Source organism: Talpa occidentalis, unplaced genomic scaffold, assembly GCF_014898055.3.
Source record: "Talpa occidentalis isolate TD23 unplaced genomic scaffold, MPIMG_talOcc4v2.1 talOcc4.11, whole genome shotgun sequence".
In the NCBI taxonomy this organism is placed as follows: domain Eukaryota; kingdom Metazoa; phylum Chordata; class Mammalia; order Eulipotyphla; family Talpidae; genus Talpa; species Talpa occidentalis.
The window spans coordinates 78,818,059-78,840,789 of NW_023601104.1; the positions used below are offsets into that span (position 1 = coordinate 78,818,059).

The window sequence follows — 22,731 nt, forward strand, 5'->3', positions numbered from 1 at the left end:
TCCCTGGGCTCTGAATTGCACACATGGAGAGCCCAGACTGTCAAAGTAATCACCAAGAGTATATCATTTGGAGGGCCACCTACTTGAACAATAACTTAAGCCTTCAAGAGTTGATAACATTGCTTCAAAACAAAGGCCCCGGAACATTAAGATTACTGTCCAAAAATGTTCACTCTGCTAATATTCTTAGGAATGATAATGGCATCAGGGTTATGTAGAAAAAAATTGCTTCTATTAAATTGTGTACTAAAGCATACTATTCTTTTTCTTAGAAGATGCATGTTTAAGTATTTTGATGTGAAAGGACGTTTCAACTTCTTCCAACTTTCTTTCAAGTGGTTAAGGAAAAAAGAGAATACCTGCATGTCAGAATATATATAAAACAAATATGACAAACTATTTTATTTTATTATTTTTTTATTTTTTATTTTTAAACATTTTTCTTTTTTTTTTTTTACAGAGGCATGTTTTTATTTATTTATTTATTTATTTGGTTGGTTGGTTGGTTTATACAAGCACTGGGTACAGTCAGAAGCGCGGGAGGGTGAGAGAATTCACCAGAGCCAGAGCAGGGAACAGAACAGGCAGACTGACGAAATACACTGCTGAGGGGAGCAGCGGGCGGCAGGAGAGGTCTGCGCACCATGTGGGACCCTCCTCCGGTGGCCGGGGAACAGCCGGGGATTGAACTGGCACTGCAAAGAGCTGCGGGCAGCTTCGAAACCCAGCGCTCAACTGCTGCGCCACCGGGGAGGCCCGACAAACTATTTTAAATCACTGAATTATCACTGAGAGGTAAACAAATGTTCAATGCACTATTCTTTTTTTTTTTTTTTTAAGGATTTTTATTTATTTATGCATACAAGAACTGGGGTGTAGGCCAGAGGTGCAGGGGGGTGAGAGGATGCACCGAGACCGAGTCAGGAGCAGAACAGGCAGATCCACCGAAATACACTATGGGGAACAGTGGGTGAGACAGGAGTGGTCTGCTGCACCATGTGGTTTAGCTCCCTGGTCAGGGATAGAATCCTTGCTGCAGTGGCTACCGACAGCCAGACAGCGCTGACTTTAACCCCTGCACCACCAGGAAGGCCCAATGCACTATTCTTTCAAGATTCTTGGACATTTGAAATGTTTCAAAATGAAAAATTGGCGTCAATGTTAATTTCCTGACTTGGGTATTGTGCTATACTATATAAGATATATTTTATTTACATCAAAATAAAATGTTAAGATAAAAATGTTTGGAAGCCTTCGATCTTGGTGATGAAGTAAACACACACTTTCCCTTATCTTCAACTGAACTAACTATAAAATCTGGACAGAATGCATGAACAACTATTTGAAGACTCTGAGAAGTAAATAGTATAGGCAGAATCAAGAGAACCATCAGAGTTCAAAGATCTACTGAACCAGGTGTGAGCTGGTTTTCTCCCTAGCATCCCTCAGCTGATAGTTCACATAACAAAAACTGAGAAAAACTTGTAGCCCACCACCCAGATCCAAGATGATATCTGGATGGAATATATGTGGGGCAGATCTGAATACACTAAGCTCTGAACACTAAACTGACACTAGAACTACAACGCTATAGAATGCAAAGAAAACCCAGAATCTCACTACATAATACTCAAAATGACCAGGATGCAAACCAAAGTTAGTCAGTATAAGGACCACAAAAAATATTAACTTGTGGAAAAAAAACAACATCAATGAAGAAATGAACTTAGTTAGCTATTGGATTTATCTGACAAGGATTTTAAAGCAGCTATTGTAGAAATGCTCAAATAAATATCAACTGATCTGAAATAAATATTAAAATAGAAATCATTTTAAACACACACGACACACACACAAAGGAGACCCAAACAGAAAATTTAAAACTGAAAAATATGAAAATAAAAGACATGGAAAAAATTTCAATGCCCTTCAAATTACAACACTTTTTTTTCCTCTCTCCCATTTTAATGTTTTGTGTTTTTTTTTTTAACTATTTGGATTATGTCTAGTCTCATAAGAAATGAAAAGAATTCAGAAACTGATCATCCTACTAGAAGGAGGCACCTACCATTCCTTTTTTTTTAAGATTCCAAATATTAGAGAGATCATTTGGTATATGTCTTTCTCTGACTTACTTCATTTAGCATAATGTCTTTAAAATCTATTAAAGTTGTCACAAATGGGAAGGTTTCATTCATTTTTACAGTTGAGTAACATTTCTTTGTGTATCTATTATAATTTCTTTATTCATTTATCCATGGATGGTTGCTTAGTTTCACAGCTTTGCTACCGTAAATAACACTGCAATGAATATGAGAGTTCAAAATTCTTTTTGCATTAAAATAATATTTTCATAGTCAATCATCTGGACAAGAGAACCATCACTTACCTCCTCCCATGGACTGAATAAAGTACCATAAACTACCATCATATTTGCAATTTCTACTGAGTATTTTAGGGGTTTTTGTTGTTTGAGCTTCAGCAGAAAGCAGTATATATATCATTCACCTACGGAATTTTTATCCCTTAGGCACAACCCTGTAGGTCACAAGATAAGGCATTCAATAGATCTGAAAAAATGTTATCAGGAAGTGGGCATTTCGGGCCAAACAGGGACACCAAAGAAAAAAATAAATATAAGCATGCTGAAAAGTGCTTACAACAAAAAAAGAAGCAAGTTAATTGCTTAAAGGTTTTATTTATGTTTGCATATATCTATGCATATATTTTCTTATTATTAAGATATATTTTATACTACCTACAATCATTATCTTTAATCTATATCTAATAGAAAACATTATTTTGTTTTTGACACAAAAAAAATGCCCCCTAAAAAAACCCTGCGCCTCACTGGTGGTGCAGGGGTTAAAGTCTAGTGCTGTCAAGCTATTGCCAGCCACTGCAGCATAAATTCAATACCGATCGCAGCCCAGGAAGGTGACACACATGGCACAGCAGACCTCTCCTGTCTCCCCCACTGCTCCTCTTAGCAGTGTATTTCAGTAGATTTGCCTGTTCTGCTCCCCACTATGGTGAATCCTCTCACCACCACCCCAGACTTTGGCCTACATCCCAGTTCTTGTATGCATAAGTAAATAAAAATAATTTTTTAAAAAAACAGCTTTCCCAAATATTATATATTTTGAACTAGATGTATTATTTCACAAACTCATTCTTTTTTTTTTTTAGAGAGCTAACCATGAATGTCTTGAAGTTTCTAAATTTATTTAAAATAAGTCTTTACATTTGATGAAGATAATTAATATAACAAAGTTCATTCTAAACACTGTTTTACAGTTAATTGATCTTACTAGAGTGGAAAGGAATAGAATTTGTATATAACTGTGACAAAATATGAGATTACAACTAGAATGTGTATTGAGTTCTTATATATTCAGAAATAATGCAGGCTGGAAAAACAAAATAAAATGAATTATTTTTTTTATAAATTTTATTTTTATATTCCCCATACAATTGCAATCCCCTTATTTTGACCCCAAGCCCTCCCCTCCCCGCCCCCCACCACCCATAGATTGTCTCTGGTTCACAGTTGTTTGTTGATTTTGATTTTCACTTTCTTATAGTTATGCATTTTCCTGGTCCCTTATTTAAGTTTTCTAGATTCCTGCTATGAGTGAGACCATCCGGTACTTTTCTTTTTCTTTCTGGCTTATTTCGCTGAGCATGACCCCTTCCAGCTCCATCCATGTTGCTGCAAATTGCATGTGTTTATCTTTTTTGAATGCTGAGTAATATTCCATGGTGTATATGTACCACACCTTCTTGATCCAGTCATCTATTCTGGGGCATTTGGGTTGTTTCCAAAGCTTAGCTATTGTAAATAGTGCTGCTATAAACATAGGGGTACAGGTGCTCTTTGGAATTGATGTTTCTGTGTCCTCTGGATAAATACCTAGGAGTGGAACTGCTGGATCATATGGAAGCTCTATGTTTAGTAGGTCCAGAAATCTCCACACAGCTCTCCACAGTGGTTGGACCAGTTTGCACTCCCACCAACAGTGCAGGAGAGTTCCTTTTTCTCCACATCCTCGACAACATTTGTTGTTGCTAGTTTTTTTAATATGTGCCATTCTCACTGGTGTAAGATGGTATCTCATGGTAGTTTTGATTTGCATTTCCCTGATTACAAGTGATGGTGAACATATTTTCATATGCCTGTTGGCCATTTGCATTTCCTTTTCAGAGAAGTTTCTTTTTAGCTCTTCTGCCCATTTTTTGACTGGATTATTTTCTTTCTTTGTGTTGAGTCTCATCAGCTCTTTGCAGATTTTTGTGATCAGTCCTTTATCATTAGTGTTGGGTGCAAAAATGTTCTCCCAGTCGGTGGGGTTTCTCTTTGTTTTTGTTATTGTCTCTTTTGCTGTGCAAAAGCTGTGATTGTGCAGAAGCTCTTTAATGTGATGTAGTCCCAGCTGTTTATCTTTGCCTTCACTATCACTGCTTTGGGTGATGTGTCTGTAAAGATGTCTTTGATGTGCATATCACGTAGTGTTTCGCCTATATTTCCTTCTATGTATTTTATGGTTTCAGGTCTTATGTCTAGTTCTTTAATCCATTTTGAGTTGATTTTTGTGTATGGTGTGAGGTAGTGGTCAAGCTTCATTCTTTTGCATGTAGCGACCCAGTTTTCCCAGCACCATTTATTGAACAAACTTTCTTTGCTCCAATGCATAGTCTTTGCTCCTTTGTCAAAGATTAGTTGACCATAAATCTGTGGGTTTATTTCTGGATTTTCTATTCGATTCCATTGGTCTGTGTGTCTGTTCTTGTTCCAATACCATGCAGTTTTGATGATTATGGCTTTGTAGTATAGTTTGAAGTCTGGGAGTGTGATGCCTCCATTCCCTTCTTTTTTTTTCAGGAGAGCTTTGGCTATTTGGGGTTTTTGGTGATTCCATATGAATTTCATCAATAATTGTTCTATTTCTTTGAAGAATGACATTGAAATTTTGATTGGAATAGCATTGAATCTGTATATTGCTTTTGGTAGGATGGCCATTTTAATAATGTTTATTCTTCCAATCCATGAGCAGGGGATGTCTTTCCATTTCTTTGTGTCTTCTTCTATTTCTTTTAACAGTGTTTTATAGTTTTCTTTGTATAGGTCCTTTACCTCTTTTGTTAGATTTATTCCCAAGTATTTGATTTTTTTTTTGTTTCAATAATAAAAGGGATGGTTTTTTTAATTTCTTCTTCTTCAGATTTATTGTTTGTGTATAGGAAGGCTACTGACTTGTGTGTTGATTTTGTATCCTGTCACTTTACTGAACTGATTGATGAGTTGAATTAGTTTTTCTGTGGCATTTTTGGGGTTCTCTATGTATATTATCATATCATCTACAAATAGTGATAGTTTGACTTCTTCTTTTCCTATTTAGATTCCTTGTATGTCTTTCTCTTGTTTTATTGCTCTGGCCAGGACTTTAGTATTATATTGAAAAGCAGTGGTGAGAGTGGACATCCTTGTCTTGTTCCAGATCTTAATGGAAATGCTTTCAACTTTTCACCATTGAGAATGATACTGGCTGTTGGCTTGTCATAGATGGCCTTTATGATGTTGAGGTATGTTCCTTGTATCCCAAGAATTTCAAGGGCTTTTATCATGAATGGGTGTTGCACTTTGTCAAAAGCTTTCTCAGCATGTATTGATATGATAATATAGTTTTTATATTTCTTTTTGTTGATGTGTTGGATAACGTTGATTGATTTTCGGATGTTGAACCATCCTTGTGTCCCTGGCATGAATCCTACTTGGTCGTGGTGAATTATCTTATGGATACATTGTTGGATTCTGATAGCTAAAATTTTGTTGAGGATTTTTGCATCAGTGTTCATTAGGGAGATTGGCCTGTAGTTTTCCTTTTTTGTGTTGTCCTTGTTCAGTTTTGGTATTAGTGTAATGTTGGCTTCACAGAACGTGTTTGGTATTGTCCCTTCCTTCTCAATTTTTTGGAAGAGTTTGTGAAGGATAGGCACTAATTCGTCTCTGAATCTTTGGTAGAATTCATTTGTAAATCCATCAGGTCCTGAGTTTTTGTTTTTGGGGAGGTTTTTGATTACCATTTCAATTTCGCTGCTTGTAATTGGTCTGTTTAGGTGTTCTATTTCTTCTTTATCTAGCTTTGGGTGATTGTAGAGTTGTAGGAATTTGTCCATCTCCGCTAGATTGTTGAACTTGTTTCCATAAAACTGTTCATAGTAGTTACTGATTATTCTTTTGATTTCTGCTGTGTCCGTTGTGATTTCTCCTCCTTCATTGATGATCCTGTTTATTTGTGCTTTCTCCCTTTTTCCCTTTGTGAGCCTGGCTAGGGGTTTGTCTATTTTATTGATTTTTTTGAAGAACCAGCTCTTGGTTTCATTGATCTTTTGGATTGTTTTTTTAGTTTCAATTTCATTTATTTCTGCTTTGGTTTTTATTATTTCCTTTCTTCTACTGGTTTTGGGGTTTTTTTGTTGTTCTTTTTCTAGATCGTGGAGCTTCGAGATTAGGTTGTTTCTTTGAGTTCTTTCTTGTTTCTTGATGTGAGCCTCTATTGCTATGTATATTCCTCTTATTACTGCTCTTGCTGCATCCCATACATTTAGGAAATTGGTGTCCTCCTTGTCATTCAATTGAAAGAATTTTTTAATTTCTTCTTTGATCTCCTCATTAGTCCAGTGGTCTTCTAGTAGTGTGGTTTTCAATCTCCATGAGGTAGGAGAGTTCCTTATCTTCTTTTTATGGTTTATTTCTAGTTTGATGCCTTCATGGTCAGAAAAGATGGTTGGTATGATTTCAATCTTGGTGTATCTGTTGATGTTTGTCTTGGGTCCCAGTATGTGATCGATCCTGGAGAATGATCCGTGTGCGCTTGAGAAAAATGTGTACTCCGTTTTTTTTGGGTTTAGTGTTCTATAGATGTCTGTTAAGCCCAAGCGCTCTAGGTCCTTATTTAGAGCTTTAGTGTCTTTAATTGTTTTTTGTCTCGTTGATCTATCCATTGCTGTTAGTGGTGTATTGAAGTCTCCCACTACGTATGTGCACAAACTCATTCTTATTACTCAAAATTGAGAGCAAACTTCTGAGATTGCCTCCATTTTTAAAATAAGTGACTCAATCATTTCCCATTGTAGAATATCTACTTGTGACTACTGGGGAAACTGTACAGATGGTCCACCCATGAGTTATGATGGTTCAACTTATTTTTTTTTTACTTTACAATGGTGTCAAAACAATACATGTTCAGTAGAAACTGTACTTTGAATTTTGATCTTCTCACAAGTTAGCTACATGCTGTGTGATGGACTCTTGTGATACTTAGGCAGTGAGCTACAGCTCTGTCAGCTGTAAGACAGCAAGGGTAATCAACCTATACACTACAGACTGTTATTTACTTTTAATACAGTATTCAATAAATTACCTAAAATATTCAATACTTTAAGTAGGCTTTGGTTTGGATGACTTTGCCCACATATAGGCTAATCAAAGTGTTCTGAGCATGTTTAAAGTAGGCTATAGGCTATGCTCTATATATTGCAGGTTAAGTGTTTTAAATGCATTTTTGACTTAACAAGAATTTATCAGGACATAATCCCATCATAACTTGTAAATCTAGGAAGAGCTGTACTGAACCATCTAAGTCAAGTTAGGCTCATTATGATATTACTAAAGAATGAGAAAGCAGTTCTCTAGAGCCTATTTCCTAGTCACAGCAAATGAATTAATAGCCCTATGCTTCAAGAATTATCTAAAAATATTATCCCATTACATCCAGAAGTTGAGTATTCAAACCTGTCACAGGTAATTTATATAATTGGTGAGTATAAGCAATAAGACAACCAAATAGTCTACAAATTAACAAGTTTTCTTGTACCGCTGAAAAAAATGGAAATATTTATCAGAAATTTAGCAAGTTAAACTGTACAATCCTGAGAAAGACTATGCAGTGTTCCTTATTAGACCAAACAAGCCTGATGCACATGAGGATACTGGCATTAAATTTTCAAATCTATTTTATTGGAAACCAGTTTCCAATAAATGGCAATTAAAACAAACAAAAAAGAATTTAATTCTGAACTAATATAACTATCTTTTTCTCAAAAAAAAAAAAAAGGAAAATCTTTATCTTGTTTATAACTTTTTGTCTCAAGTTTTATTTGTAGTAGCCTACTGCTTTGTTATAAAAGAAAATTCAAAATCTACTTAATTTCTACCAGCTCAGGCATCTTATTTTCAGTATTGTATTCTATATAAAAAGAGCACAGAAAATTCTTATTGTATGCATACATCATAATTTCCTGCAAATATTTCTTTCATACATTGCACACATTATTTATATTCTTTATCTTGAAAGTACAGCAGACCCTTGAACAACTTGGGTATGAGAATACACAACCTCTTGAAATAAAAAATCTGCATACGACTTTTAACTCCCCCTAAAATTAATTACAGTTGTCACTTGATATTTATGGGGACTAGTTTCAGGACTCCCATGGACAACCAAATCCACAGATATTTACATCCCTTAATAGTTGCCATCAGTAGTCTCAGGTAATTCATCTGCAGATTCAACAAACCAACACCCACTGTTGCTTGAATTTGTGAATACAAACCCTCAGACATGCAAGGTTAACTCTATTTATTGAAAAAAGAAAATCGAAGTACAAGCAGATTTAGCACATTCCAAACCACTGCTGTTCAAGAGTCAAATGTAATGTAAACTGGCAGATTATATTTTCCAAAGATGATTACAACAGTAGATTCCATCCTATAAGGTGTTCATGTAAGGTGAAATTCATACTCCTCCCTTCAAATGCTGAAGTCTATGGTCACTCCCTCATCTAAATCTTAATGATTACCTCAACCAAATAGAGGAGAGCAGAGTAACACTACTGACTTAAAAAACTAAGTTAAATATGCTATGCACCTTTACCTTGCTCTCTTGAGATGCTTTCTCTTGGCACATAGCCACCGTGCTATAAGGAAGTAGACAGTCATAAGGAGAGGTCATGTGTTGGTGTTCTGGCAGACAGCCCAGGCTGCGGTTCCCACCAATAGCCAGCATTAACCACCAGACAGAGTGATCAAGACTTCACTGATTCCAGCTCCTAGCCACCCCATCTCATACCACAAGTTAACAGAGACTAGCTATCCCCACCAAGCAAACCTTGCATAAAGGTTAGATACATGTGCAAAATGAATGATTGGCATATTTTAATCCACTAAGAAGCACAATTTGGAAAATGCACAAAAGAGAAGAAAAATTTTTGGTTACCCTAAGTTTCACCACTGTTAACATTTTGACACATATTTTACAATAAAAAATAAATTGTTTTGCCCTACCCACCTAAGATTCCAAATGCTTTGTTTTTACCAGGATGAAGGGTTAGATATTTAAAGGCAGTCCACTGTTTGCATATAAGAACTAGGAAAAAAGACATTAACATTCCTTCTACTTTTCTTATCCTTACTCTTTTTTACTTACCTGTCTTTAAGTGAGGTGTCTGAGGATGGCTGGTCCACCAAAATTTCAATTTATGGATGTGAACCAAGATCTTGGTTTGCAGTATCAGTTGCACTGGTCTTCTTCCCTATAAGTTGTTGAAGCCTCAAATCTGGAATTTTCAAGAAAAGAAAATGCTAAATATAGACAGCCTTTCAATTACTTATAATTCCATCTCTATAATTGAGTGGAAGCTGACAGAGTGTGTTAAAATTTTATGGAAGTAAATGTACAGGTTTCACTGAAAATGGAGTTGGGTAATGTGAATTCAAGCCCCGACTCTTTCTGATCACGTGATGAAATTAATGGGTCAGCATCAAAATTTTGGCTGTAGAGTCAGATATAGGTTCTAAACTCAGTATTCTGTATTGTTATAAGAACTTTGATACTTCTCTGGACTCAGACACATCTCTAAATGGTGAGGATTACATTAGATAATGGTTCCTGAAATCTAATCCCTGAACAGGTGCTAAGCTATGACCAAAAAATGGGTGTAAAATTACCAGTTGTGCTTACTATAAGACTATCATTCTTCATTATTTCTTTTTTTAATGTTTTCTTACATCTTTGTTAATTTTTTGATAGTTTTTTATTTTTCCCCTCCAGTGTAGCCCCTGTAATTATCCCACTACCATAGCACCCCACATTCTTACTTTTTTGGAGTTAAACTGGCTTCTGTTATGAAGTGACATAAAATAACAGTTGCTGAGTTTTTTTAAATAACCTAAGGAGTCAAAGTAAAAAGCTGTAACTGTAAATTTCTAAAATTCTTTTTGGAAATTCCACTGTATTATTTACATGAGCTCTAAAATTCCTTCTATCTTAACATTCTATGTATTCATTCACTACTCAGTATTTACTGAGTATGTACCTAATATGTGATGGGTACTCTACTGGTTTCTAGAGGTGCCCAAAATAAGTGAGATTAGGCCCTACTCTAAAAGAGCTCCCAATCAAATAAGGAAGAAAAAAAAAACATAAAACTCAAATACAATCTAATGGGCTAGGGTTTCTAATAGAGGTTTTTGCACTCTATGACAGTTAGGATAGTAGAATGAGTTTTAAAATTAGTAGATAGGCCTCCCGGGTGGGTGCAGGGGTTAAAGACAGCGCTATCAAACTACTGCCAGCCACTATAGCACAAGTATAATCCCCAGCTGGCCAGAGAGCAACCCACATGGTGCAGCAGACCTCTCCTCTCTCGACAGCTGCTCCCCTCAGCAGTGTATTTCAGTAGATCTGCCTGTTCTCCTCCCACTCTCTCTGGTGAATATCCTTACCACCCACACCTCTAGCTTACACCACAGGTCTTGTATGCATAAATAAATAAATCTTTAAAAAAATAAAATCAGTAGATTTTGGGGTGAATTTTACAGTTGTATCAGAAGTAACTTAATCTGAGCCTTTATTTCCTTAAATGCAAAACAGGAATAATTATAGAGATCACAGAGTTGTGGTAAACAGGTAAGATGTGAAAAATAAAGAACCAATCCAACAAGAAGCCTGGCTTTTACACCTTCCAGAAAGCAAATAAAAAATTTATCATACATTCATAATCTGGCACAAAAGAAGTTATGCACCACACTGATTTATACTCAGTGGTGCCTGTTAAGCAACTGAAGGCACAAGCAAGTTTGTTGCATCTGATATCTTTTTTTTTTTTTTCCAAAGATTTATTTATTTATTTATACAAGCACTGGGTACAGTCAGAAGTGTGGGAGGGTGAGAGAACTCACCAGAGCCAGAGTGGGGAACAGAGCATGCAGACTGACGAAATACACTGCTGAGGGGAGCAGCAGGCGGCAGGAGAGGTCTGCACGCCAAGTGGGACCCTCGCCGGGGGCTGCGGATGGAACTGGTGCTGCAGAGACTGCGGGCAGCTTCGCAACCCAGCACTCAACCACTGTGCCACTGGGGAGGCCCGCATCTGATCTCTTTAATGAAAGTATCAGATAGCAACAGTTTATTAGAAAATAATGATTGAATGAATGAATGAATGGCTTCTTTATTTTAAGAGGAATTAAAATTGTAGCTGCTGAAAGTAGAAATTCTTAAGATTCTTATTTAAATTTAATTTTAAGTATATATTTTAAGTGCCCAAATCTGTCATAGTGGAAACTAGATGCACAGGCTTATTTTAAAAAGCAAAATGAATCTACCATAGCCAATGCAAAAGTGGTGTTTCTATGTAAGAAGTTTAGTAGCAGCTAACAGACTCCAATTTGCTAAAAACTCAGATTCTAAGAACTATGCACAGATTATCTCACTTAATCCTGACAATAGCCCTTATGAAGTGGACTATTAATATCATTTTGTAAGTAGGAAAACTGAGGTACAAAGAAATCCAGTTACTTCCAACATCACAAAATATATCACAAAATAAGCAGTGGGGTTGAGCTTATAAAAAAATCAGGTTGTTTAACTCTAGAGTTCTCTTTTTTATTTTTATTTAACTAAATATCTTGCAAAGAAAAACAAAAAGATTTTACCAAAACAAGAACATTTGCTCCTAATGATTCCATTTTTTTTAAATAGGACAGAGTCCTTCAATATTTAAGCAAAACAGAAATATGTAATTACATTATATAGTCCTTGTCCTCAAAGGCCCCACTCACCATGTGGTGGTATAATATTAATAAATCACACCTGGATTTTACTGTTTTAAATTTAACTGTCAATGTTAGGTTTATTTGTAATTTCCTTTTTATTTACTCCTTAATTCCAGGTATTACTACCTTGAATTTTCAGGACATATAGAGAAGGCTTATATGGACCAAAAGGAAAAATGAGTTAACAAATGGAAGACATTAAAAATTATTTTTGTATGGACATTTAGTTTCAGATAATACATTTTAAAAAAGAACACACATACACAACAGTAAGAACAGCTGAATTTCATTTCCAATAGATGCGCTAACAAAACAATTTCAGATGCAATTTGCAAATATATTTTTAGCCAACAATGTGTTTCATTTCACTTCTTTATTGGCCTGATTCTAGAACAGACAGAAATGCTTTTGATGCTTTCAGTTTTAACAACTGTATTAAAAGAGAAAGAAATATCAAAAAAACCCAAAAACTAAAACCCCCACAGAAATAACAATAAATGTAGCAAATGCTTTTTCAAATGCCAGAAATACCACTAGATGTTAATAGTAAAACACTTGAAACTTATTTGATCAAAATGAACAGTGAAGCAACCAATAAAGCAACATTTAAATTTCGTTCAAAGATTACATTTCACATCTTTCTGCATCTGTAATAGGTCGATAAACTAAAAGTCTCCTTATTCTCTTGAAATTATTTTCAAGAAAACTAATACTCCAATGACACTAAACAGGGAGCCATAATAAAGTATGGGTGTTAGTAGTAGTATCTCAATATTTTCAGACAGTAGCAGATTAAGTGCTATATTAAACAGATTTTTAAGATAGTACAAGAAAAAAATCTAGATTTCCAAAAGCACAACTGGAAACATTAGCATTGTGAATTTACAGAGCTAAATAAAAGGCTGCTTACTCAAAGATGTGACATGTCAAAAAAAATTCCCTATGGATAAACATTCATTGCCCACTGGACATTTCACATCACCTATGAGATTAAGTAAGAGTCCTGCTAATTTTATGAAGATAAATGAACACCCGGGTGATTTACGCTCTAGACAGCTGCCACTACATAAGGACAACTTATGCACAATATTTAAACTTTATTCAGGCCTGGAAAACAAAGAACTTTGGCATATTTTCCACATAGCACAAGCCTACTGGGAAAAAAATGTATTATCTATTTTTAAAAAAACAGCATTTTTTTTTTACCTTTTTTTTCCTTTCAGAATCACTATGACACTTAGAATAAGTATAGAGAAATCTTCTCAATACAAATGACGTTCTCATCATACCTGAAAATCTTTGTCACCTTCTAGATCTTTTCAAAGGATTTAGACCCATGCACTATCTAATCTCAGTTATGGATGTCATTCAAAAAAACAGCTGTTCATTACCTCCGTAATATTTCCTCTTACTATGTGAATGTTAGCCACTCACATAAATTTACTTCACCAAAGTCAAGAGAGATGAGCCGCACACAACTCCAAACCTGTGCTGCATGGCTCCAAACTATTCTTCTTAAAATGGTAGCAAGCTATGTTTCTGCCCTCCCCCCCACTTAATTATATATTAATGTCTTGCTACTCAAATTATGGCTCACAAACCTGTAGCATAGGCATCACCTAAAAGCTTGTTAGAAATGCAGAATCTCGGGCCCTAACCTAAATCTACTGAATTAGTACCTATATTTTAATTAAGACTTTCAGGTAATTCATACTCATAGAAATTTTTGAGGCAGTGTTCTAGTTCACTCATTCAGGGTCACTTCCTTCTGCTTTATACCTCCTCATTTCCTTCTTAGCATTACTAGAAAATGATCCTTTCTTTTCTTTCTTTTTTAAAGTATATTAAGACCCACCAAAATGAAGTGAGAAGTTTTTAAATAAAATTAGTTTCTTTACAACCTTTATTTCATAAAAGATTGTAAACTCCACAAAGTCAGAGACTTCATTGTATATAAGTATTCTACCTAAGGAGAGGGATAATAATATGAAATCACCTAAATTTATTTATTATTTATTTATTTATTAAGAGTTATTTATTTATACAAGCACTGGAGTACAGGCGTGGGAGGATGAGAGAATTCACCAGACAGAGCAGGGAGCAGAACAGGCAGAAGGACCGAAGTACACTGCTGAGGGGAGCAGCGGGCGGCAGGAGAGGTCTGCCTTACCATGTGGGAATCTCCCTGGCCCGCCAGGAATCGAACCCATGCTGCAGAAGCTGCAGACAACTTCACAGTGCTGCGCTCAACCTGCTGCGCCACCGGAAAGGCCCTCATCTAAATTTATATAAATGGCTTGATCAAGGTAACAAGGCAGGTTCACAATTAAGTTCACAAAAAGCTCAACATTTTTCTCATATCATTATTTCATTATCACATCAAGTCAAATATCTACATTGAAAAAGACATTATGAAGAAAAGGTATGAGACAAATGAAAAATTTTGAAAATATTTGCAATACAAAGCAAAGATTTAATATCCTTGGTATATAAGGAGCTCTTACAATTAACAGGAAAAGATACAGGCAGAAGCATACTATTATACACCTGATAGAAGACAAACTAAAGTCATGATAAGCATAAGATATTCTTCACAGGTAGTAGCCAAAGAAATGCAAATTAGTATAATTTCAGATTGGCAAATACTTAAAAGATCACAATATCCAGCTTCTTATAGCATATGGGGAATCTGATACTCTTACTATGACTGGGACTGTATCTAATTACAGTTTATCAATATAAAACTTTCAGTAAAATAATCACCTCTTAAAATATGCCCATTTTTGACCCCAAAGTTCCACTTCTAAGAAATTTATCCTAAATGGATAGATGAAAACATTATGTACAGATGATCCATTATAGATGCCTAGCACATAGCGGGTGTTCAATATATATTTGATGAATAACTAAATCTCAGTATTTTTATGATAGCAAAATGTGTTAACAGAAATGTCTATAGACAAACCATCCACATATTGAAGTCCTATTCAGCTATTTTAAATGACAATGTGCATCCACAATTAAAAAATATTTAAAATAAATTATCAATGTAAAAAAATAAAAACCAGTAAAAACATATGGCATTTTCTCAGAGAACTAAACACAGAATCACCATACGATCCATCAATTCCATTTCCCCAAAGAATTGAAAGCAGGGACTCAAGGTAATTTGTATACTAGCAGCATTATTCACAAAAGCCAAAAGATGGAAAGAACCCAAGTACCTATTGAAAGATTCACAGATAAACAAAATGCAATATATACATGCAATGGAATTATTATTTGAACTTAAAAACAATGTTTTGTTGAATGGGCAGCCAGTGCTGCAGCATCTTCACTGTCTTCTGTATCTATGAGCCAAATAGTGAAAAGAAAGCTGAATAAGGGAAACTGGAGGAAAAGGTGAATGAGACCGTGTTTTGTTATAAAAATTTTAAAAATTTTCTTAAATATTTTAATTTTTTTAAAATATTGCTAAATATTTACAAATATGTTGCAAAGAATGGAAAACTGTTTCTGATAGAAAATTATAGAAAACAAGTGGTCCAGGTTGAGGGTTTTCTACTGAAATGTTTTCAGTGTTGTCAGTTGTCACAGCAGATGCCAGAGACCACTTTTGTATGGGAAAAAGAGTTTCCCAATTTTTACAAATGAAGTCATTGTATTAGTTGTGAATATGGTTAGCGCTGCTAGAAAAAGTTGGGGATGCTATGTTAACACACAAAAAGGCATCTTAGCAGTATGGAGCTAAAAGTTTTAGGAAGAGGCAAAGATAGGGATGAGAGATGAAGAAAAAAACCCAAGAGTGATTTGGGGAAGGGTGGGCAGAGACAAGGATAAGGATGCAGGAGACAGGAGGATAGCAACTATGGGCTAGTTGTCATTAAGATTAAACACACATTACTATGCATGGGATCTGGGGCTACATCTAAGGTCATGTTACTGACATCTCCTGCTACATTAAACTGTTTTTTCTCTTCTAGACACAAGTATTCAAGTATCCCTTTCCCATTTCAAGTTGGTCTCATTCTTTAAATTTCAAGTCCTGAGAAACTTCCCATAGTCTCATTGTATCCAAAAAGTTAGTCAGACAGAAACACACACGGACCTCTCTGATGGCCAGTTCTTCTGGCCACCAATGATTGTATCTCATTGAAGACTTACTGAAACTTGTACACTGGAAAATGAAATAATAATATAGCAAAGAACATTATCTCATTGGGTAGTTTAAACATATGTCTGTCTACAGAATGAAATAGTAAGGCAAGTTTAAAAAAATAAAAAACATTTGACACTTTTTCTAACACACATTCTAACGCAGATGAACCTTGAAAACATTATGCTAAGTGACGTAAAGCAAACACAAAGGATAAATACTGTTATGTCTCCATGTATAAGAGCTATCCAGAGTAGTCAAATTCATCCAGACAGAAAATAGAATGTTGGGTGCCATGGGTTGGGATGAGAGAATAGGGAGAGAGTGTTTTATGGGTACAGTTTCCCTTTGGAAAGAAAGCTCTGGAGATGGATAGTGGTGATAGTTACAACAATGTGGATAAAGAAATGCCACTGTACACTTTTAAATGGTAAATTTCATGTTATGGATATTTTACCATAATAAGAAATAATGCAAACTATAACACAACTTTTTGCGTCTATTATTTTTGAGTCCTATGTTCATAAAAAATGAAATTAAAAAAATAAAACACTACTTTGGTTATTCCTGTTCCTAGTCCAATGAGTCAGCATGCCCGACACAAAAGTCATCAAGAACAGCCCCAAGGGCAAGTACAGTCCCTCTGAGGTACAAAGCACAGGTCTGTAAGTTATAGTTTATACACATAGTCTAACAATTAGACACTGAATCAAGAGTAAAAATACATACCTTCTTTGCCTAATTTTACAGTTACTTAAGATTAGAATTATATAAATTGCCACGTAAATTAACTCTTTTTTCCTTTTCAGCAAAACATTCAAGCTATCCAATAACACATAGAAAAGTGAAGAGCTCAAGTAAGAGGATACATATGAAATATATGGATATACATACACATTAGGAAGTCACCAGGAAACTGAATAACAAACCGTTGAGATCTGAGCCTTTGAGAATATATAGCTTATGGTCAAAATAAGTAAGTGGGGAAGCCAAGTCTGACATAAACTTAATATCAAAAATTGAAAATCCCAACCAATCCCATCCCTGCCCCTTGAGCCTTCACAACTCAAAATATTTAGTTAGGGTATACCTAACTAAGTATTTAGGGGATTTATAGGAGATTTATTCCATCAAGGGATAATAGGTACTTGAGAGCTAAAGCCAAATTTAGTTCTAGCTAAAATTTTATTAAGCGCAAGAACCAGATGTCTCCAGGTATGGGAATAGACACACTCTCCATTCAATGAGATGTTGCCTGCTAACACACTCTATAAGCAAAGTGAAGGCAAGTTAACACATCTGCTCTCCACCAGACAGTTATGTTGAACTCTGAAAATCATTTAGATCACTGCCCACACTTTAAGAGAGAAGTAGAATGGAAACGGTGAGTGCATATATAAGACCGAACAGTGATTCTCATTTCGCTTTCAACTCTGTGTGCTTATGTGTGTTGGGAGGCGGAAACATGTATGTTTGTGGAAACATACTTGCACATGTGCACCTGAAAACATGGAAAGACTATGTTTGTAATACCAACAAAATGGGGCGGAGTCCATCTTTAGGAGAAAAGATAAACTGTGGTATAGTCAGAGAATTAGCTGAGAAAATGAAAAAATGGTGACATACATCTATATGGATGAGTCTTAAAAAACATAACACTGATTAGCCAAACGTGTGTGTGGGTATAGTATGGTTCCATTTTCATAATTTAAAAATAAGCAAGACTAAAAAAATTAGAAAAAGTTTAAAGATAAGCAAGACTATGGGCCTCCCCTGGTGGCGCAGGCAGTTGAGCACAGTGGCGTGAAGCTGTCCGTAGCCTCTGCAGCGCCGGTTCGATCCCGGCCAGCCGGCGAGGGTCCCACATGGTGCGGCAGACCTCTCCTGTCTCGCCTGGCTGCTCCCCTCAGCAGTGTATTTCGTTAGTCTGCCTGTTCTGTTCCCCGCTCTGTCTCTGGTGGATCCTCTCACCAGAGAGGATCTGGCCTGTACCCCAGTTCTTGTATAAATAAATCTTTAAAAAAAATAAGATTAAACAGTATAGTTTTGAAATACATACAAATGTGGTGAACTTAAAAATAAGGGAAGGATAAGTGACAAAATAAAACGAAAACAAAATTCTGAATAAGGTTATCCCATATCTACATGTGTGTGTGTATATATATTATTTCAATTATTATATTATTATTATTTCACTGGAGATACAGGTGAATGGGAATCAAAGATAAATAAACCAACAATATTGGTATACTTCTTTTTTAAAAAAGATTTATTTATTTATGCATACAAGAACTGGGGTACAGGCCAGAGGTGTAGGGGGGTGAGAGGATTCACCAGAGACAGTGGGGAACAGAACAGGCAGACTGAAATACTCTGCTGAAGGGAGCAGTGGGTGAGGCAGGACAGGTCTGTTGTGCCATGTGGGTCACCTCCCTGGCCGACCATGCAGTGGCTGCAGTAGCGTCATAGTGCTGCATTTTAATGCCTTGTGCTACCAGGGAGGCCCCGGTATGTTATACTTCTTAAGCTTGGTGGTGAGTTCACAGATAGTGGCTTTATTATATACTTCATTACTTACTATACTTCATAATGGGAGGGAAAAGAGGAAGAGAGAGGAGTAAGAGAGGGAGAGAAAGAAGAGAAAAAAATAGGGAGCTATATATAATGTAAGTCAACCTGGACCTCCTTCCTATCTTTCTTTAGAGGGGCAATACAGAATCTGGCACCATCCTGAAACCCCTCTAAAACAAATGGTTTGGTTTTTGTTGTTGTTTTAATAATTTAATATATAAATTCTTGGGTATAATAACTATTTCACCTTTATATTACTAATAAGTAGAAACTTGTGATGGAAATGTCAAGAGCATGATAGCTACTGATATCCACTGACACAAATGAGTTGTATTGGAAAATCAGACATCATAAAAGGCAAGGCCATTAGGAATCTGATTTTCCAAAAATAATTAACTCCTGTTAAAATTCTGAGCAAAGTGCAACTGTCCCCAGTAAGCTGCGCTCTGGGGAAACTCAGTGTCTATTAAAACCATGCAAAAAAAACCAAAAACACCCTTTTGGTTTAAATGTAAAACAGAAGTAGGATCAGATAAGAACAAACAGGTTTTTCACTGACAAGATTGCCTCATATCTTATGGAACATACGGCATTCCTGGATCCTGCTCATCAAATGTTAATGCTGCATCTACCCCATCCTAATCTTTCCCATAACCAAAAGTGCAAACTCAAAGAAAAAACACCTTATGGGGGAATATACTGTCCCCATTGAGATCCAGTGTCTTTATGGGAAGCTGGATTCCAGCTTGGCCTCCAGATAAACCCTTGTTTTCATGAAGTTAAATGCAATGATAAAGTCTAACCAATTTCTAACTTTGGCAAAAGAGGAAGAAATTATTAAGAAAAATACAAAGGCAGATGGAAAGTCTAGAATATTTACCCTAAATGAAACTGATACCCCAAGCCAAAGGTTGGCAGTCTCTTCACCCGTATGATGACAATCTTTGAGGACAGTGTTATTTTGTTAAAATACAAAGAATGTCCCAATTGAAACACAGTAACTACCAAAGTAGTTATATTCACAAGTTAATTTTAATCTTTACAGCAATTCTAAGAGATTTCATTATTCTTTTCATATTATGAAAACAGTCTCAAAACAGTCAAAGTCAGGGAGTTGGCAAACTAACAGAGACAGGACTTCAAGCCATCTGATTTTCTGATTTCAACTATGACTTTTTTTTTTTAAAGAGGTGGATTTTTTTATTTTTAAAGATTTATTTATTTATACAAGCACTGGGTACAGTCAGAAGCACGGGAGGGTAAGAGAATTCACCAGAGCCAGAGCGGGGAGCAAGCAGGCAGAAGGACCGAAGTACACTGCTGAGGGGAGCAGCGGGTGGCAGGAGAGGTCTGTGCGCCATGTGGGACCATCCTCCCATGGCCGGGGAGCAGCCGGGGATTGAACTGGCGCTGCAGAGGCTGCGGGCAGCCTTGCAACCCAGTGCTCAACCGCTGTGCCACCGGGGAGGCCCTGATTTCAACTATGACTTTTTCCACCAACTTATACTGCTTCACAAAGATCCAATATGGCAATACAGGCAGAAGGAAACTCAGTCAATACTACAGAAGCAGTAAAGGCAAAAGATCAGTATAAAACCTCTTGACTTATTGTAACTTGATAGTTTGTGATATGTCAGTTTTCAATATGAGAAAGTTTTAAATGTTAACAATGTTTTGTTTTATACTAAAAAAGAAAAAATGTTGAAAAAGAAAAAAAGTACAATTTTAGCAGTTACCATGACCTACAGTGTCTCATGACTCAATGGCAGAAAGATTCTGGGTGAGAATTTTAACAAAACTTTTACTTAAACATTCCAGAATCTCACCAAATATACTGACAATCAATAGCTAGGATCTTTTAAAAAATGTTTCATAAATTCTCAGCTTAACGAAAGTGACGCTAATGAAATCACTACATCAGTACTCTCAGAAGCACTTAACTGAAGTTTATCTGAGAATGATTACTTGATGAGAATGACTACATTATAAAATGGTGTACTGAATCAGTTTTCATTCATGACTGGTAGATTAACTTTAAAACTCTCAATGATGTTAAGCCATGATTCTTACTTCTTAATATGCTCTCATGGTTCTAGACACCCATTTCCACACAACAGTTTACAATTTAAGAAAAAAAAAAAATAAAGGCAAAGGCATACTTAGGACTTTATGTAAGAGGAAAAGGAAATAGTGTGTCTTATTATTTCAGCTGAAGAAATAAGGAAGTAGGATCATTTATCATTAAGCACAGTCTTCTGAGACACATCTCTAAAGAGCAGAAAGTACAATCAGGCTTAAAATAGTAAAAGATAATCTAGAAGATTCACCCCTCCACTAATTCAAATCTAAAATTCAAGAAGAAAAATAATGGACATTTCTGATTTTAGAAGAAAAAAATTAACTACAATCAAAATTTCAAGTGTTATAATATACAAGCATATTAAATATAACTTAAACATATGAGCTGAAAATCTGTCATATTTTATCCCTCCTTTTCTGCTCCTCTCTCTCAGAGATGATCTTTATTTCACTCATAAGTATGTCAACATCTCTATCTCAGATACCACCTTTTTTCTTCCCTCTTGCAGTTAAATATCCCTTTTTCCTGACTTAAACTTTACTCCATAACAACTTCATTAATTGCTATGATAGCTATACATATTGCACTGATTTTCTGATTAGTAGCTAATGGGAAGAGCTTAAAAGAATATTAAACACAGGCCACCCCTGGTGGTGCAGCAAGGCCCAGTTCGATCCCCAGCCACGAGCGAGGGCCCCACAGGGCGCAACAGACTTCTCCTGTCGCGCCCACTACTCCCCTCAGCAGTGTATTTTGTCAGTCTGCCTGTTCTGTTCCCAGCTCTGGCTCTGGTGGATTCTCTCACCCTCCCGCGCTTCTGACTGTACCCAGTGCTTGAATGAATAACTCTTTAAAAAAAAAAAAAAAAAAAAAAGAATATTAAACACCTGAAAATTTCAAAAACACTACCACAAAGACTTTATTAAATTGAAAAAAAAAAAATGCAATTCATCCTTAAAAAATGTCCAATTCAAGGTTGGTAGGCCATAGATTAAAATTAAATTTAAATGTCTTACCTAAGGCCTCCCTGGTGGCACAGGGTATTAAAGACAGTGCGACAGTGCTATCAAGCTATTGCCAGTCACTGCAGCACGAGTTCGATTCCCAGGTCAGCCAGGGAGGTGACCCATATGGGCAGCAGACCTCTCGCCTGCTGCTTGCCCACTGATCCCCTCAGCAGCGTATTTCAATATATCTGCTTGTTTTGTTCCTCACTCTGTCTTGATTGAATCCTCTCACCCTTCCCCACCTCTGGCTTACACCTCAGCTAAAAGTCCAGACAACTGGGCCTCCCCTGGTGGCACAGTGGTTGAGTGCTGGGCTGCAAAGCTGCCTGCAGCCTCTGCAGCGCCGGTTCCATTCCAGTTGACCGGCGACGGTCCCACATGGCGAGCAGACCTCTCCTGCCGTGCCCGCTGCTCCCCTCAGCAGTGGATTTTGTCAGTCTGCCTGTTCTGTTCCCCGCTCTGGTGAATTCTCTCACCCTCCCGTGCTTCTGATTGTACCCAGTGCATGTATAAATAAATAAATCTTAAAAAAAAAAAAAAAGGCAGAAAAAAAAAAGAAAAGGAAAAAAAAGTCCAGAAAACTGCAGAAATTTCAAATATTGATTGACAATTGTTTTGGGATACGTGTGTATGTATATTTATATATATATAAAAACTAAACACAGAAAATGACAAAGAAATACAGGACTCAGTTGAAAATATACTAGCTGCAATATATATAGCACCTACTATGTGGTAGGCATTGTTCTAAGAATTTATATATAAGTGTATATAATAATCTCATTTCATCAGCAGAAAGAAA

At 36.1% G+C, this 22,731-nt stretch overlaps 1 protein-coding gene across 11 annotated transcripts in view; it reads right to left on the minus strand.

Moving 5' to 3' along the window:
• Positions 1-22,731, minus strand: part of NUMB (NUMB endocytic adaptor protein) — a 164,212-nt gene that overhangs the window by 112,988 nt on the left and 28,493 nt on the right. For 10 of the 11 annotated variants that reach the window (XR_008550368.1, XM_054691514.1, XM_037503662.2 and 7 more), the window contains exon 2: positions 9,489-9,618. The gene's annotated coding sequence lies outside the window, so the exon portion shown is untranslated. Of the gene's footprint in view, positions 1-9,488; positions 9,619-10,159; positions 10,249-22,731 lie in introns of those variants that run through there. The other variant, XM_054691499.1, reaches the window with a different exon arrangement.